This window comes from Opisthocomus hoazin, chromosome 1 (assembly GCF_030867145.1).
Source record: "Opisthocomus hoazin isolate bOpiHoa1 chromosome 1, bOpiHoa1.hap1, whole genome shotgun sequence".
Taxonomy (NCBI): Eukaryota; Metazoa; Chordata; class Aves; order Opisthocomiformes; family Opisthocomidae; genus Opisthocomus; species Opisthocomus hoazin.
Genome location: NC_134414.1, coordinates 113,632,310 through 113,650,633, shown reverse-complemented (window position 1 = coordinate 113,650,633; position 18,324 = coordinate 113,632,310).

Sequence of the window (18,324 nt, the reverse complement as noted above, 5' to 3'; positions counted from 1 at the left end):
GGTTTGACACACAGCTGGATCTATCCTCCCCAGTAAACTGACAGAGATTTATCTCTGTCTTATGACCAGAATGTCAGTTCATATGAAAGACATATGTCTGCTATATGTTTGATTAAGTGGTAGGCACCACCCGAGCTGGTTGGGCCTGAGCCCCACAGCTGCATCATGGGGAAGAAGTAAGGGATTGCAGTGAGAGACTCCCTGCTGTGACGGATGGAGGTCATTGTCTGTGGACCCAACCTGCTGTCCAGGAAGGTTTGCTACTTGCCGGGGTCTCAGAGAGGACATCATGGAGAGGCTGCTGAAACTTGTCTGGCCCTCAGACGTTTGCTCCTGCTGCTCTCCTACGTGGACAGCAGCAGTATGGCCAGGAGAGACCCAGAATGTATCAAGCATGACTGTGTGGCTCTGAGAGACAGGGTGTAGGGCACAGGTGCCGGGCGGTGTCTCCTTAATTCTGCCTGTGAGGCAGAGGGACATGAGAAGGAGTGAGCAGACCCTGTGTGTCAACGATTGGATAAATAGCTTGTGTTAGCAACATTTTATGACAACAGGACCTTCTGAGGATGGAAGACTGCTTCAAAGAGATGGGATCCACCTGGCCAAGTGGTGCAAAAGCATCTTTACCAAAAAAGTGGCCAGCCTGGTGTGGGGAGTTTCAAACTAGGAGTAATGCAGGGAGGTGGAGGATAAGCAGTGCTCAGATGAAGAAGTAGACGACTGGGTTTACAAGTCAAATATGTGGGGTGTCAACAGGAAGGACCTCATGATCAGCAAATTAGGTCTGAAAGGGATCCAGTCCAAGCATATGCACATAAATAAGTGCTGAAGGGACAGCATGATGCGGGAGGGTCTCGTGCTTTTTCTGGTAAACCAGCACAACAGAGCGCCTCTCTGAAGTGCCTGTACCCTCACAGGTGGAGCATGGGGAACAAACAGGAGGAATTAGAGGTGCATATGCAACTGCAGGGCTACCATTGCATTGACACATTAGCAATGTGGTGTGATCACTGGAGTGTTGCCATGGATAGATACAGGATAAAAAGAATGGGCTAGGAAGATGAGGAAGGGGAGTTTCCTTTTATGTGAGAGAGAAGCAGGGATGCACTGAGCTCTGCTTTGGGAAGGGTGATGAGCCAGCTGAGAGCCAATGGGTGAGGCTTAGAGGGCAGAACAATGCAGGTAGCACTGCGGTGGGTGTCTGCTACAGACTGCCTGATCAGGAAGAAGCAGCTGAGTTTGTAAAATTTTAAACAAGTATGATGGGTATATGCTTTGAAAGTTTGCAGAAAAGTGCCAGAAGATGAATCCTTGTGGAAGGTGTAGGCATATAAAAATACATAACTTTCCATTCAAGAGCATGCTAGGGGTATACCTGCATGGAAATTTATTCCCTTTGTACTGACAGGAGACTTGGATATAGAAATACATTCAGAAAAATACAAGGTTTTTTGTCTTTTCTTAAATAATGGCTTAAAAAAGAGAAGTTAGAGATAGAAAGATACTACTGTAGCAGATGCTTCAAATTAAAGGGGTAGTTCTGATAAGACGAAGATTTTGTTCTGAGAATTTGGCATAATTGAGAGTTGGGGTTTTTTTATATTGGTTACTAGTGATATTCTTAAAGTACTCTTATAATGTATCATATATCATGTGAAATTTTCTTTATATAATTATCCACGGACATGGTACAATTATGAAATTTAAGGAATATGTTTCAACATTCTCAGCTTGGAAGAACAGATGGCATTTGTTGTTGGATTACTCTGGATAACTTCTCTCGTTCCAAGCTTAAGTTTATCTTTGAATTTATATAAATTCTATGATTCAATTTATATTAGAGAGGAAGGGAGACAACAGCATACAAGCCATAAAATTGATAATAGCATTGACCTGTAAGTTGCTATAACAGCTTGAAATGCTGTTATTCCAATTGAGATGTCTTGTATAAAATGTGAAGGGTAGTGGTAAGGTGTGTACTTAGGGGATGCAATTAAGTGAAAAAGAACTTTTTGTCAGAGAATTGGAAATAAAATTGAAAATGCAACTGAGGAAATTGAAAATATGTTTTGGAGGCCCAATTACAAGTGGTGCTAGGGGAAGTGTGGAAGCAGTGCCTCTGCATTCATGCTGCCCTCGTCTCTGGCAGCACAGCAGGGACTAATGTCAGTACAGACACCTGAATGAGAGGCTTTATTTCCGTATCAGTTGCCTATTTCTACATTTCCTGATGACCTTGTGATGACTATTTTTAAGAGCCAAAATACTATAACTTAAATTGAAGGATGGCAAATGCTTCAAGATGTTCCAAGTCTTCTGCCATTATAAGGAACACTGGAACAGGTTGCCCAGAGAAGCTGTGGATGCCCCCTCTCTGGAAGTGTTGAAGGCCAGGTTGGATGGAACTCTGAGCAACTTGGTCTAGTGGAAGATGTCCCTGTTCATGGCAGGGGAGTTGGAACTAGATGATCTTTAAGGTCTCTTCCAACCCAAAATATTCTATGATTCTATGATTCTATGATTCTATGATTCTATGATTCTAATCTTATTAATTTATATTGAAAATAGTTGTTCCTTGTGTTCACTTTTAGTTGAAACAAAACTCTGGTATTTGTATGTGTTATAGTTTGGCTGCGGCCGGCAACAAAAGTGCCATGCGGTCGCCCCTCCCCCTCACCGGGGTGCAGAGGAGAACGGAAAGAAACAGGCAAAACCTGGTGGGTTGGGATAAGCGCAGTTTAACAGAACAGCAAACAAAGGGAACAGTTACAACAACGGTATAGATAAGGAGAATACACAAAACAAAGCAAAACAGTAGACTGCAGAGAGCCACTCTCACCGCCCACCGCCGCAGTGTTCTCCCAAGCTGCGCGAGACTTCCCGCCGCCCAGCTCGCCCCAGCCGGAACCCGGCATGACAGCACATGTTATGGAATACCCTGCTCTCTTTGGCCAGATGGGGTCAGCCTGCCCGGCTGTGTCCCTTCCTGGATTCTGGTGAAAATTAACCCTGTCCTGGCCGAACCCAGGACAGTATGTTACCTTTGTACATTACACACACAAGGGAAAACATCTCTAAAAATTGCATATCAGCATAAAGGCTTCTGAAGAACTGTGAACACAATTATCAACAAGAATCACAGAGTATCTTTTAAGTGACTACTGTTGTGGTTTAACCCCAGCCAGCAAGTAAGCAATAGACAGCTGCTCGTTCACTCCCCCCGAGTGGGATGAGGAAGAAAATCTGATGGGTAAAAGTGAGGTAACTTGTGGGTTGAGATAAAACAAAAGCACCACACGCAAGCAAAGCAGAATAAGGAATCAAATTCATTCACTACTTTCCATCGGCAGGCAGGTGTTCAACCGTCTCCAGGAAAGCAGGGCTTTGTCACGCATAACGGTTATTTGGGAAGACAAACACCATCACTCCAAATGTCACTTCCTTCTTCTTCCCCCCAGCTTTATATAATGAGCGTGATGTCATATGGTATGGAACATCACTTTGGTCAGCTGGGGTCAGCTGTACCAGCTGTTTCCTCTCCAAAGTTCTCGTGCATCCCCAGCCTACTCGCTGGTGGGGTGGAGTAAGAAGCAGAAAAGGCCTTGACTGCTTAGCAACAACTAAAACATCAGTGTATTAACATTCTTCTCATACTAAATTCAAAACACAGCACTATACCAGGTACTAGGAAGAAAATTAACACTATCCCAGCCGAAACCAGGACAACTGCGTATATAAATAGGGACTAAAGTTAAAAGAAAGAAAATTATAACTAAATTATGCTTTAGCAGTAGAACTTTTCAAGGGAAAGGAAGGGAAAGTTGTGTTAAGGCCATGCAGTACCAGGCATTTTACTGCCCATGCAATCTTGCTGAGGCAGCGCACAGCACAGTGCAAGCTGCCTTGCTTTCCTTCTCAGATAGGTACCATGTTTTGAAAGAGTTTCAGAAGTTATTGCACATTGTCTCGTGATGATGATGTGAAAACAATTTAAATCCAGACACCATGACAACAGTTTTGCTGTCATATGCATTGCTTTTCATATCCTAAACTTTGTACAAAACCAGAGCTGGAATCTTCAGAAGGAAAAATACAGTATTTTGAATAAAAATGCCTATTCAAGTAAGGCAAATGTGAAAATATGGTTTCTACCAGTCTCTTTGTCTGTCTGCCCTGCACAAATAGATTTTGACCCCATTGGAAAACATATCCAAGCCTAGACACCTCAATTTTGTATAGAATACAGTGCTTTTTGTGCACTTTCTCTAAAGTTAATTTGTCGGTTATTCTTACAGCTTAATTTATCCAGAACTCTTAAATTTGCCAACCATTCACTCAGTTCGGTTAAATTTTACACGTACGTAAATGTCCATTCTGGCTAATGGGATACACCTTTTCACTCTTTGAGCCTTTCTGAACCAGTAGTTACCGGCATTTGCACTGTACCTGGTATCCAAAACTGCATTTTGTGATGTAGTGAAACCTACATTTTCTGTCTGAAGCCTGTGCAGTCTAAATCCTTGCAGGTTTTGAAGACCTGGCTGGCCAAAATCCTGAGCAACCTGGTCTAATTCCAGAGCTGACACAGCTTTGGGCAGGACTTTGGACCAGTGACCTCCTGAGGGCCTTTCCACCCTGAATCTCATTATATAAGACAGCTTGAGAAGATGCAATTTCCTAATAAACAAGGTGTGAATAACTGTTATTGAAGACGTGAACAACTGTTCTGGAAGCTATGAACTTAGAATATGAAAATGGGAAACATAACCCTAAAAACTAAATTCTGCCGTGCCAAGAGAAGCGTGCTGAACAGTTCTGCATTTCCAAAGGTACACGAAAGGAAGTTGGTGGGGAGTAAAGCTACTTATAACTTTTTTTTTTTTTTTAAGGCTGTAGTAAAAGGACTTGAATTGAAATACACTGGAATTCAGCTCTGAACTACCCTTTTCAGCTTCTACTTAGCCTTTGAGAGGACTTCATTAGGTTTACAATGGCTATGTCTGTCAGTTGCTTCACTTAATATCTGTGAACTTAAAGGAAAAAGAAGTATCACAGATATAGAAAATCCACAAATTTCACTTAAACAGAAAATGTAAGTGTAGAAGAAAAGCCTTGTAAGTGGACGTTTCCTCCCCCCATACAACATGGGAGCATCCTTTATTAATTACTAGGGAATTTAGCTACACTAAGTGCTCTAGAAATGCTCTTCGCTCAGAATAAGGCCTGACCGTAATTTGGACCGCTCTGGAAATCAATTAACTGCAAGACATAAATCAATAGGAATTATGATCCTTTTATTCTAACACCCACTTAGAAGCTTATTTCATTGTTCCAGTAAGATTTACAATGTCAGCTGTATTTGAACATTTTAAACATTGCAAAAGTAGATTCCAGTACATGAGATCTTGTTGTAGCAGGAGAGAAGGCAAAAAAACGCTGCATGCAGAACTTCAATGGCAATGCTAATGCCAATAAATCATAATTTCAAGTGTCTGTCTTATGATTGCTATCATTGATATTGTTCAGTTTTATAAAGATGTTTGATTCCACAAACATTATGGAGTATTTATCCTCCCTGCAAAAGGCATCTGCGGTATACAAAATTTAAGGAAGGGATTTACTTGCTTTTCAAGATGAATTGCCTATAGAAAGAAGTTTTCTCTGATTAGCCTGTACATCTCAAATAGAAGACACACAGATCAGATCATCACAATATTTTTTGGTATTTGTAAAGAACAACTGATCCCCTTTGCACAGTCTTCCTCCAGGACTGGCAGCTGTCTTTCAAAGCAATGCTATTTACAAATATTTCCCAGTTAGAGAACAAATCAATAGCTAAAAGTAATGTAGAGGTTATTCAGTGAGAAGACATAGCCTGGAAACCTGAAAAATTACATAAATAAATCTTTCCATCACCTTTGTTTAGAAGTTTGGAGGAAAACAGGTGAGGTTGTGTGTGGTAATATATAAAAATACTCTTGTCAACAGTAGTTCTAACTAGTATAAAGAAACGTATTGCCCAAAGAAGGTTTTGAGATGGGAGTATATTGCCTGAAGTTCTGAGATTAAAGAGCTGTATTTATTCCTTACCAATTTACTGCTGCTCTTATTACATTGATATATACTTCTGGATACTGTGTATTTGGCTTGAGTCTGCTTTTCCAAAATACCCGTCTCCTCTTGACTTCAACTGAATTGTAAAGATCCAGCCTACTTGGAAATCATGGCTGTAAATACTTCTGTAGAGAAAATGTAGATGCTGAAAACTCTTATGCGATAAGAGTATCACTTCAACTGCACCATGTAACAGTCCTCAGAACTACCCAATTATTTTTCTCCCAACTCATAAATCACAAAAAGGAAGGATACTTATTTTCCTCTCCTTATCTGGACATCAGTCAGGAATATCTCAGTCTTGCTGAATTTTGGAAAAGCCATACCTAATCTAAAATCTAGATTATAGCAAACATTGGTCATCGCCTGTAAAAATGGGAAGAGAGTAGACATCAGTAATATCAAATTTACATATGGAATGCTAAAGAGGATGTTCTCACAAATGTCAGTAGGCTGTGTTTTTACATCACTTTGACAGTCAGAGGAAATGCTAAAAGTATTAACCGTAGAAAGACATGCCATCACTCTAATTTCTGTAAGTTATATACCCGTGAGTTCAAAAAAAAACCCACTCATGTAAAAAAATAAAATTAGAAATGGAAATAATGGCTCAATTTCTTTGGACTCTAAAGTAGAAAACTGCATTTTTTTTTCCAACCCTCTTGTTTCTTCTCCAGGATTGCAATTACTTACAGCACAGAAGAAAGCATTTTCTGCAAAACTCTTAAGCAACAAATTTCTGGAAGTGGAAATAAAACAAAAGAACAGAAAGGAATTATTTCTTAGTTTGCCTAATGCTGTGAGATGTTTTTCTGTATCTTTTTTTTATGTGCCACTCAAATACATTCTCAAGTAAAGTTATTTGACACCTTGATTGTGACAAAAGGAACTTTCTTTTAACTTTTTTCATTCTTCTAAGTTACAATAAGAATCTGCACTTTAAATGACCTTTGAAATAAAACATCCACAACAATGCTCCATAGCTCTCATAAAATGAACTCTCTAATTAGTTTGATTTTTTTTTTTTTGTGGAAAGAATATGTAAAAGGGCACAGTGAGTAGAATTGTACTGCTACTGATACATGAGTATCCAATGTTTAATTCAGTAGCCTAAGTTTTCAAAACCACAGTGAACCAAGTGAAGAGACGCAGAATGTGACACTCTGTACATGCAGCTCAGCCCTGTATGGGTTTCTTAGTAAACAACCAGCTGAAAAGTACCCTATACAGCTCTTTTGTAAGGTTTTAGGCCTTCACATGACTGCTAAATCTACTGTCAGGGAAAAATTCAGACCCATGCTCCCACCATTAAGAGATATGGTAAAGGTTTGTTTGAACCTACTTTCATTCAGATACATCTTCTGGAACAATATAGTCTGCAGTATTTGTAATTAGGCAAAATATAAAATCCTGTCACAGGAAGAAGGAAGGACTGAAGTGCCTGAGCTGTGTGGTCAATTGTGTAGCTGTTCTTGCTGCCTTTTTTGCCAGCAGAGCTTTCAGGGAAGTGCAGACTGCATGGGAGTAGTGCATAATGTCTAAGGCACAGATCTTGCTAGTCACTCTGAGGACGCCGGGAACAGACATGCAGATCAAATTAGAACCTGATTCTCTCTGGTGTCATTTCAGAAGTTCTATTAATTCTGAAAGTTTGCATTATTATTGCTTCCGTTGTATCTGTTCTGTTTGTAAATGCAGAGCTTTCTGTCAAGGTTTTCATTCCTAAAACTTTAGTAAACATGGAAGAGGCAAAATACTACAAATGGTGAGATGCAAAGGTACATGTAAATGTTGTATTCAACGTAGACTACCAGCACACATTAGCAGCATTAGATTTCTAGCAGAATTTGATTAGACTGTTCTGTTTCATGGGTTGGGGTTTTGGGGTGTTTGTTTTGTGTTTGTTTGGGTGTTTTGTGATTTGTTTTTGGTTTTTGGTTTTTGTTTTGCCATGAGCTAATAAAAGAAAATTTGTGCTTTGAAGTATTTTTTCTAAAGAAGTCTCTTGTGGACCAGGGTAGTATAAACAGCAAATAGTTCAGGTGGTAAAGTACTTTTAAGTTTACAAGGAAAACAAATACTGAGCGCCAGCCATCTCTGTTCTGGAAAGAAAGCTCTCAGTAATAGACCTCTTGTGACAGCCTGATGCCACTGGTGATTCTGGAGGAGTAGGTGTGTGATGTGGTTCTAAATATTATGATACATGGTGGCCTGTGCAGACACTGGCAGAGTCACTATTTCTTTCTCTTTAAATTACAGCTCTATTTCTTCATGTGAAAACTTGTTTTTGAGTAAATACGCAAGAAAGGTGGAAGAACAAACATGCATGGGAGTTTCTGATATGGACATTCCCTAACTTTTCAGAATTTGCTTTTAAAAGCTGTTTTTATTATCATTATTATTTCTTACAATTTTGGATATAATCCACATAGTAGAGTTATCTTTAATTGTGTGTGGGGCGGGGAGCAATGAGTGTATGTAAAGAGGAAAACATTCTTCTCACTGCTTTTGATTTGCTTTGAAAACTGGTACAATTGATGCAACTGGAACTGTTTTATCATTAGGCAGGAGAGTTTTTCATAGAAGAAAAGGAGCTGAACTTTTCGTAAAGATTAGTCTTAATGTCACTGTAGTGACAGCTCAAAACAAAAGATGCTATAAGTATTGTATTTGTGCTGTAAGTAGTATATTATGGGACTAATTTTTAGTGTTCTTCTCAAGTGGCTATTTATCCCATGAAATATAGGCATTTCAAACATTTTTTCCAGTCCCACAGAGGAAAAAGTATGGGGACAGAAATTTGAGCATGATTATTCCATGCCTTAGCTAAGGGGTTTTGATCACTATAGACTCTATCTCTGCTTTTGAAAAATAACTCCCAAGACAGACGGAGCTTCACAAAAGAACAGCAAATTAGTAAGTAGCTTCTTCCCCCCCCCTTTTTTTTTCCTTTGTCTCTTTTTGATCAGAAATTCCATCCTTGTAAAGAGAATTTTCCCAAGTCAAAAGATTTGATGAAACTGATATGTTTTCAATTAAAAAAAAAGACAGCTAACATTGTCAAAATGTTTCTGGGTATCTATGCTTTTAACAAAACTCTTCCTTTTAAAATCAGGAATGATTTGATTGTTAAAAGCAGTGAAATTCTCCAAATAATTTCAAATTTAAATAACATGCATGTAACATTCTCTGTACACAAGGTCATACATTTAAATTCTGATACTAATAAAATTAGTGGCAGTAGTTGCTACATATTTTTCCTTGGAGCCAAGATTTCATTCTCATACCTACAATCTTGTTTATGGGCAAAGAGGAATTAGAGAATCATACAGGTTGGAAAGGACTCCTGTAACTCATAGAATCATAGAATCAGAGAACGGTAAGGGTTGGAAGGGACCTTAAAGATCATGTGGTTCCAACCTCCCTGCCACGAGTAGGGACATCTTCCACTAGACCAAGTTGGTCAGAGCGCCATCCAACCTGGTCTTCAGCACTTCCAGGGAGGGGGCATCCACAACTTCTCTGGGCAACCTCTTCTAGTGTTTCACCACCTTCATGGTGAAGAATCTTTTTCCTAATATCTAATCTAAATCTGCCCTCTTTTAGTTTAGAGTCAATTCCCCTTGGCCTATCACTACCCACCCCTGAGAATAGTCCTTCTCCATCCTTCCTGTAGGCCCTTCCAATTTAGAGACAAGGACATCATGTGGGACAGTGTCAAATGCCTTGCACAAGTCCAGGTAGACGATGTCTGTTGCCTGCCCTTTGTCCACCAACGCTATAACCCCGTCATACAAGGCTATCAAGCTGGTCAGGAACGATTTGCCCTTGGTGAAGCCATGTTGGCTTCAGATCATCTGGATCAATCCGCCTGTCAAAGCAGGGTCATCTAGAGCAGGTTGCACAGGATAGCCTCCAGGCAAGTGTTAAATACCTCCACAGAAGGAGAATCCACAACCCATTTGAACTGCCTGTTCCACTGCTCTGTCACCCTCACGGTCAAGAAGTTCCTCCTCATCATCAGATGGAACTTCTTACATTTCAGTTTGTGCCTGTTGCCACTTGTCCTGTTGCTGGGCACCGCTGAAAAGAGTCTGGCCCCATCCTCTTGACACCCACCCTCAAGATATTTATAGGCATTTTTAAGATACCCTTTTCACCTTCTCCTCTTCAGTCTAAACAAGCCCAGCTCCCTCAGCCTCTCCTCGTAGGAGAGATGCTCCAGTCGCCTAATAATCTTTGTAGCCCTCCACTGGACTCTCTCCAGTATTTCCTCATCCTTCTTGAACTGGGGAGCCCATAATTGGATGCAGTACTCCAGATGGGGCTTCAGCAGGGCAGAGTAGAGGGGAAGGATAACATCTCTCGACCTGCTGGCCGCACTTCTCTTAATGGACCCCAGGATACCATTGGCCTTCTTGGCAACAAGGAGACACTGCTGACTCATGGTAGTGTCCCAGGACTCCCATGTCCTTCTCCACAGAGCTGCTTTCCTAACCTGTACTGCTGCATGGGGTTATTCCTCCCCAGGTGCAGGACCCTGCACTTGCCTTTGTTGAACCTCATCAGGTTCCTCTCTGCCCAACTTTCCAGCCTGTCCAGGTCACACTGAATGGCAGCACAGCCTGCTGGTGTATCCACCACACCTCCCAGTTTGGTGTCATCAGCAAACTTGCTGAGGGTACACTCTAACTCTTCATCCAGAATCTTAAACAATTAAGATTGTTTTACGCACATATTTTTGTTTCTGTGCTTTCTCCTGGAGCTATGCTCACCTTACCACTGCTCTTCCAGGTCCTGAGGTTGGAGGCATCATGCTGGTGCTGAGACGGGTGTGTGTTTTCGGGGTCCTCAGCATCTGGAGCCTTTTACTGGCAGGACTGTAATGCTGATTTTAATCACTGCTTCTTCCTTGATTTAGGATCCACTCTGGGTCATTTTTTATAGGTTTGTTAACACACTTCTACAGCTTTCTGCTTCTTCAGTGGCCTGCAGTTCCATATTACATCTGAATTTACTGCATATGGTGCATTTGACATATGTTAAATACTATTTCTGTGTTGTCTTTGTCACTCCTAAAACCTGTCTTGTCGAGGTCTGCATGTCTGCAAGGGACCCTGGGTAAGCTGTATATATCTGTGGGGTCTCCAGGGCCACCCAGCATCCCATCTCTGACCATCCCATGCCTGTGCACCCGTGTGCAGTATCCTTTACTTCTCATGGCCTCTGCTGTTGTACCAGGGCTGTGTTCCCCTACACTGTGTCTTTGTGTTAGTCATAAATATCTTGTTCTATGCAGACTAACTGCTTGCTGCTGCTATCTCTATATAAAATTGCGAAGGTAGACACAAGTAAGATAAAGTAGCCATGGATACGCAGTCAATTAGTAAAAATGCTGTCACAGCTAGACCAAGTAAAATGAAGCTGCAGCCAGGTCAAGAAAAGCTCACAAAGAGCAGGACTGACAACCTCAGTGCTGAGGCCTTGCAAGCTCAGTTCACTCCTTACAGCCCATTACTAGCAATGGCAATGTTGCACCACAGGGTTATTATCCTTAGTGACAAGGAGAATGTATTCCATAATTACTACAAGATATTGGCTAAATGGTGGGACTGTCCTGACAGTCTGCTGTAACTGCTGTAGGAGAAATGACTGATCAACCAAGTCATTTCAGGACACCTAACAGCCAATTTGGTCCACATATCATAGGGATACTCTGTGTTATGAGGACTGATCTTTAGCAAATTGCAAAGACCTAGTGCATTATGCACAAATTTATAAAAGATGTGAAGCAGAAGCCAGTAAAGCTTTCCTTGTCTCTGACCTCCCTAGGGAGTTCAAGTCACCTTCTAACTATCAGTGAATTGTACAGAGTTTTCAGAAACAGCAAAGTGAGTATGGACCCTGAGGCTTGCAGACTCTTCCAGAAGAACTTTTGAATCTTGCGATGTTGGATAGCAAATTGAAAGTGGCCGAAACATTCAGAAGTTTGATTGATTAACACAGATTTGATCCTTTTCTAGGTGAAAGACCACTAAGTAGCTGCTCTGTCTCATAATTGAAATGAAGTAACAGTTGCCATCCATTGTGGGTGAAGGTTGCCAAAGGCGAAAGCAATTAAATCCCTGTTACATTATACCTGTTGGCAAAGCTGATCATTCACACGTAGCTTGCTACATGCTGCTTAAACAACAAGGTGTACAACATTAATTGCCCGTTGTCTGGGCAATTAAACTGACATGACAGTAGCACGGTTCAGCTGTTCTGGCTGAAGATGAGAAGTTTCATTAAATCACTGTTACATATAGTGCAACGACCATGGGAAAAATCATTTGTCTGTAAAAACATTTACATTCAGCGGTTCAAAGAAAATTTAGGTTTGTTTGATTTATGTAATCATTTTTAGTTTGCAAGATAGAAAGTCCCTTTGGATTTGATATGTAACTCTGTGGCTTCTCTGTCCGTGAGTTGAAAATTTGTCTGCTCATATCCTGAAGTAGATACTATGGTATTTGTAGTTGGGAATGCAACATATTAAGTTCTTATTACCTGATTTTGTTGTTCACAAGCTTCTCTGCTTTTAAAGATTGGTATCTTGCACACTTACCCTAAACAACTGAGAATTTTAGAAAACAAACTTCACTAATCAGAAGGAGCCCAAACTTAGAGATGTGCAAACAGATACATGCCATAAGCTGAAGTTCTCAGCAGTCACACTGTCCTTGGCTCCATAATGACTTTGTCAACAGAGAAGCACTTGATGTACCATGAATCCCCATAGAAGGTTAAGTGAACTGTTTGTGTCTATTTTTCTGATCTTGGTTACTTCTGATTACTTTCTTACAGCTGAAGAAGAAATTTGCTGTAATTTAATTGCTTGACTTTTAGATCTATGTGGGGATTTTTTTTGTTTTCTTTCTGCATCTTCTTCCTGCATTTTCTTCAGACCTCAAAATATTGGCAAAGTTGACTGGCAGGTATAATAGTATTCAAAACAAATTTCACAGAGATAATATGCACATTTATGAAATTAATAAGTACTGTACACAAAGAACATAATCAATATTAAAATATCATAATAATTGCTATATTTACAGTGCCTGGTATGTTTTTGTAACCTTTAGAAAGGAACCTCAGTATTTCCTTGACTGCTGTACAGCTCCTGGTATCAATAGATATCCTTATCTCTCAGGGAAAATGATGGTCACAATTCTGTAGGGATAGTATCTCCTGGCAATAACAATATCCTTTCTCTGACATGCATAGTGAAGTCAAGCTTTTTTTGTGGTATGAGGGAAAGGGAGGTCTTGCAGAATTAATATGGCATTTTTTAATCGTAACTTCATACTTTGTAAAGTACTTTCACATTACTTGGCACTTTTACATTTTATAGATCATTATTATAACATTTTTCAACACAGATACAAGCCTAAATAATCCCTGCACCAAAATCTCTTCTGTTGTTTACTTAAGTAAACCTATTTTTCTAAATTTGTTTCGACAGTGGCTGCTTACCCTCTGTGCGATAAGCAGCATTGCTCAAGCCTACCTCTAGAAAAACAGAACACTGAAAGACTGAAGTACCTTCTGATTGTACTTTCTTATCCAAAGGCTCCAAGAAAAACAAAGCAACAAAAATATAACATCAGAGTAGTTATAACAGATGAGACAGTGGGATGGAGTGAAGAAGCCTTCCCCAGTGTAGCAGAGTGGACGGCCAATCTGAGGGAGCCGTTAAGCTCTGATTTTACCTCCTGCCCATTTATTCCCTTTGAAAATTTAGAGTGCCATTGATATCTTGCCTATCCCTAAAATGTTTTAAATCTATTAACAGTGGCAGTTTTCAGTTTTTTTCTTCCCACACTTGAGCAGAAAGAAAGTGATATTTATTTATATTTATTTAATGATGTGCAGTCAGGAAAACTATGTCGAAGTGTATTTTTCACATTGTATCCTGAGGGCAGCAAGATTGCTGGTTGTTCTAGCTTCTTGCGCTAATGAGTTATCTTGGTGCACATGTGACACTGACTAGCTTTTACTAGGAATGCTTTATCCTGAGAATTTACTGTCTGAAGAGAAAATTCAGTACTGGGCATGGAAAAATATACTATTGGTTTACTTGACAATAATAAGTTGATAAAATTCCAAAATCTATATTCAGATTGACATAGTGATTCTTTCTAAATGAAAATCATAAATGAAAATTTATGGCTGACCTATTTTTCATGTTGTAAGACTTACGTCAGAATGGCCTGAAGCATTTTCTTTCCAGATTCAGATTACTGTCAACTAGATATGCACCCAGCAACATGCAATATGAAAGAAGTGATGACTCATTGTCAGAATCCAATGAAATAGATTAACTATCTCCTTTAAATACCCAGCTAATGTTTTCTTAGCTTGCGTAATGCGTTATTAAATTCTTACTAAGTCAGTTGATGGGAATTCAAATTCTGATGAGTATATGACTGTCAGTCACCTGAAACGGTACTTCTCAGACAGAAGCTGGTGATATTCAAGGTACGATCTTGTCCGGCATTTTACTTGCCATTTTATCAGTTCAGATTTCTAAATAGAAAATAGGCAGGTATTTCTGGCTTCTCTACATTTTGGAAAACGTGCAGAAACTTTACTGGGGCTGACTTTGGAAAAAAAAAAAAAAAAAGACCATAAAAAAAGTATCTGTGGAACAGACATACAGGAAGATCTAGAGAAGGTCTTATGACTAAATAAAAGCCAATTGTGTTGCACTTAGTCATGTTTCCCTTTTTTCTGTCCTTTCACTCTTGCTAATGGAAAAATATCACACCTCAAAAAAGGTAAAAAAACTCCCTTGGACCTTTCCATGTTATTTATGGATGATCTAAACCAGAAAGAAAATTTAGTGACTTTGAGATCCTAAAGTCCTTAACCTTTTCAATGTTGAGAAGAAAACAGCAATGAATGAGCTTTAACTGTAGCCTACAATTTACTGTAGCCATCTCTATCTGAAAAGGTATGGTAGCAGCTATCTAATGCTTAAGATGCTTAAGATCCTGTCAACACTGGCATTGTAAATCCCATTTGACTGATCTTTGGAACCTGGTCATAAAAAACATGTTTCAAATTGAACCTTGCTCTGCACGGCTTTAGACTAAGAGCTTTTCCCTTTACTTCATACATATTTTAAATTAAATGGATTTTTACTAAGCAAGAATAAAAGAACTCTGTACCTAAGAAAATAGGAGTTCTCGTGGTAGTTCATTTATTTTGTCTTTATTGCTCAGCCACTGAAGAAGAAATACGTGAGATAAAAGCATTAATTTTATTTCTTTCATATCCTGTTTCTTACTCATATGGATTTACCACTGCCATCATTTGAGTATGCAGTACCTCTCCTTCTCTTTCCTACTTCCTGTCTGTTTCTTCTGTATTTTTAGTTTGTTTCATTTTTTCCACGCTTTCACTGGTCTTTGTAGGGTCTTCAGAATGGTTTGCTGTTTACTCTGTTACACTGCTGTTGTAATGGAAAGCCTATGACAGATCTTCAGCTGCTGCAACTGCCCCTTCCTTTCTTAACTGTTTTTCTATATTCCTTTAGTATTTCTCACTTAATCTGACTTTTACATTCTCACCTTTCTACTATTCATTATCATTGCTAGGCCTGCTCATTGAAACAGAAATGTTCATGTCTTCAAATATCTGTCTGTCTATCTGTCTATCTAACTATATCTGCTTGTGAGATATAGATTAACAGCGGTTGAAACAAAAGTTTTCCTGTCGGCTTTTTTCATTCCTGGAGTGTTTCTTCCCATTTACGATACGCCATCTTCTTCTGTACAGGTTTAATTCTGCACTGGAAGAAATCAAAACATCTCAGATTTCAAGCATCAATAACTTCTTTTCCTCATTTCTCCCAATAAAAGACTTAGCTCTCAAAGAGGTTCCAGCACACTTTTCACAGAATCACAGAATCACAGAATGGCAGGGGTTGGAAGGGACCTCTGTGGGTCATCTAGTCCAACCCTCCTGCCGAAGCAAGGTCACCTACAGCAGGCTGCAGAGGACCTTGTCCAGGTGGGTCTTGAATATCTCCAGAGAAGGAGACTCCGCAATCTCCCTGGGCAGCCTGTTCCAGGGCGCCGTCACCCTCAGAGGGAAGAAGTTCTTCCTCGTGTTCAGATGGAACTTCCTGTGCTTCAGTTTGTGCCCATTGCCCCTTGTCCTGTCACTGGGCACTACTGAAAAGAGTTTGGCCCCATTCTCCTGACACCCACCCTTCAGATATTTGTAAGCATTTATAAGGTCCCCTCTCAGCCTTCTCTTCTTCAGGCTAAATAAGCCCAGCTCCCTCAGCCTCTCCTCGCAGGAGAGATGTTCCAGTCCCCTCACCATCCTCGTAGCCCTCACTACATCACTAAGCCATCACTACAGTCTGAGGGAACACACGTCACAATGGGTAGCAGATAAAAGAGGAAAATAACATCTTTTACCATAAAATACAGAAATAAAAAAAAAATTAAAATGACAATATAATATCTACTTGTAGGTGAGGCGAACTTTTTGGTTAGGTAACTACACAGTGAAAAATACCATAACACAGACAAATTGCTTTTGTCTAAGAATCCTTATATTTGACACAGGAATTACAAGAAAAGGACCATCAAAGCTCAGACGTTCTATAGTCAAATTAGAACTGATTAGTCAAAGTATGCACTAGCACTGAGGCCTTTTATATCTTGTGTGCATTGTAGAGAGAAAACAAGTGACTACAGAAATATGTCCAGAGTGACAATGATTATTACCATATTAGCACTGTGATATCACAGAAGTCTTTGGGACCCATCAGTGAATTTTGATGACTATAAATGAGTTGCATATTCACAACTGCACATCTGGGAAGGGAGAAGAAGAGTAGAGAATTAAAAAAAAAATAATCTAAAGCTCTGTAATCTTGAAAATTTGTCAATACTCAAGAACATGGAGGGGAAAGAAGTACTAAAATGAGTTGAGCCCTCTTCACTAACCACATGCATTTGAACAACTTCATAGTGTATAATATGCTGAAGTCAATAAAAATATTCTTAAGACATCCTAATATTCTAAAATTTTTTATTTAGTCTTTGAATCCAAGTGTATAATAGTATGCTTTTTCTCACTGTATTAATTTCCAGGTTTTTGTGAGAAGATATTGCATGGAAATCCCACCCTACCAAGGATTTTCATAAAGATCAGTTGTTATTTTTACCACATGTGTTTATAAAAGATAGAAGGTTGAAGATATTTGGTGACTTGCCATTTACGTCTGCCATCCACAGTGTATTATTTTTATTGCTTTGCCATAGGAATACATTAGCTAAATAACAGTTAGAGGTTAATATTGAATCTGAAAAGTTTTTCACTTTCTTACAATTATATCTGTAACATGTAGCAATCCTGTCTACTGACAGGACTAGTTACTAACCTGATTTTTCAGTAAGTAAATTTTATTTAAAATATATCTCTAAGTGAGCTTTATTTCAATGATCATAAGCTTGGTATGTATGGTACACCTAATGCATTTTGTTAACCAAAATCTCCAGTTCTAGCGTCAATTAGTAGTAACAGTACAGTACAATATCACAACAAATTAATACCATCTGTCAACATGATAAGTATAAAGCTCAGTTTTTCAAACAGGTCAGCTTTTCTCTCTTTAAATTATGTGCAGAGAACAAGCTTTCTGAAAATGAGAGGAAGAGGCCAGTCTCAATAATGTAGTTATCAGTGCATCATGCATAAAAATGGCAGAACAGGATTCTGCCCCCAACAGATAACATAATAGTATAACTAAAATCATGCACTAAGTCTGCATCTGTACAGTTTTCCCCCCTTTCTTTGCTTAGAACTGTCACAATGTCTTTGTGTAAAGGTCAGTTGTGTACCAGCCCACCTTCTTATGGATATTGGGTGGCCTTTCAAAGGTTACATTTGGTTTCTTTCCAATTTTGTCTGAAAACAGGGGAAAGCTACCTATTGGCCATGAACTGCCGTATCTATTCTCCTGCCTTATCAGAGGAGTGATTTTTCTCAGCTCTAATGATGTAAAGAGCTACTGCAACTAGGATGACCAGATGTCTTCCTGTCAACATGTGTACGTGGTCCTGCTCTGGCAAATGCTATATGAGAGCAGCTATAAGGAGGATGTTTAGGTCCAAATCCCCTGTCTATGCATGTAACAATTTTTTTTAC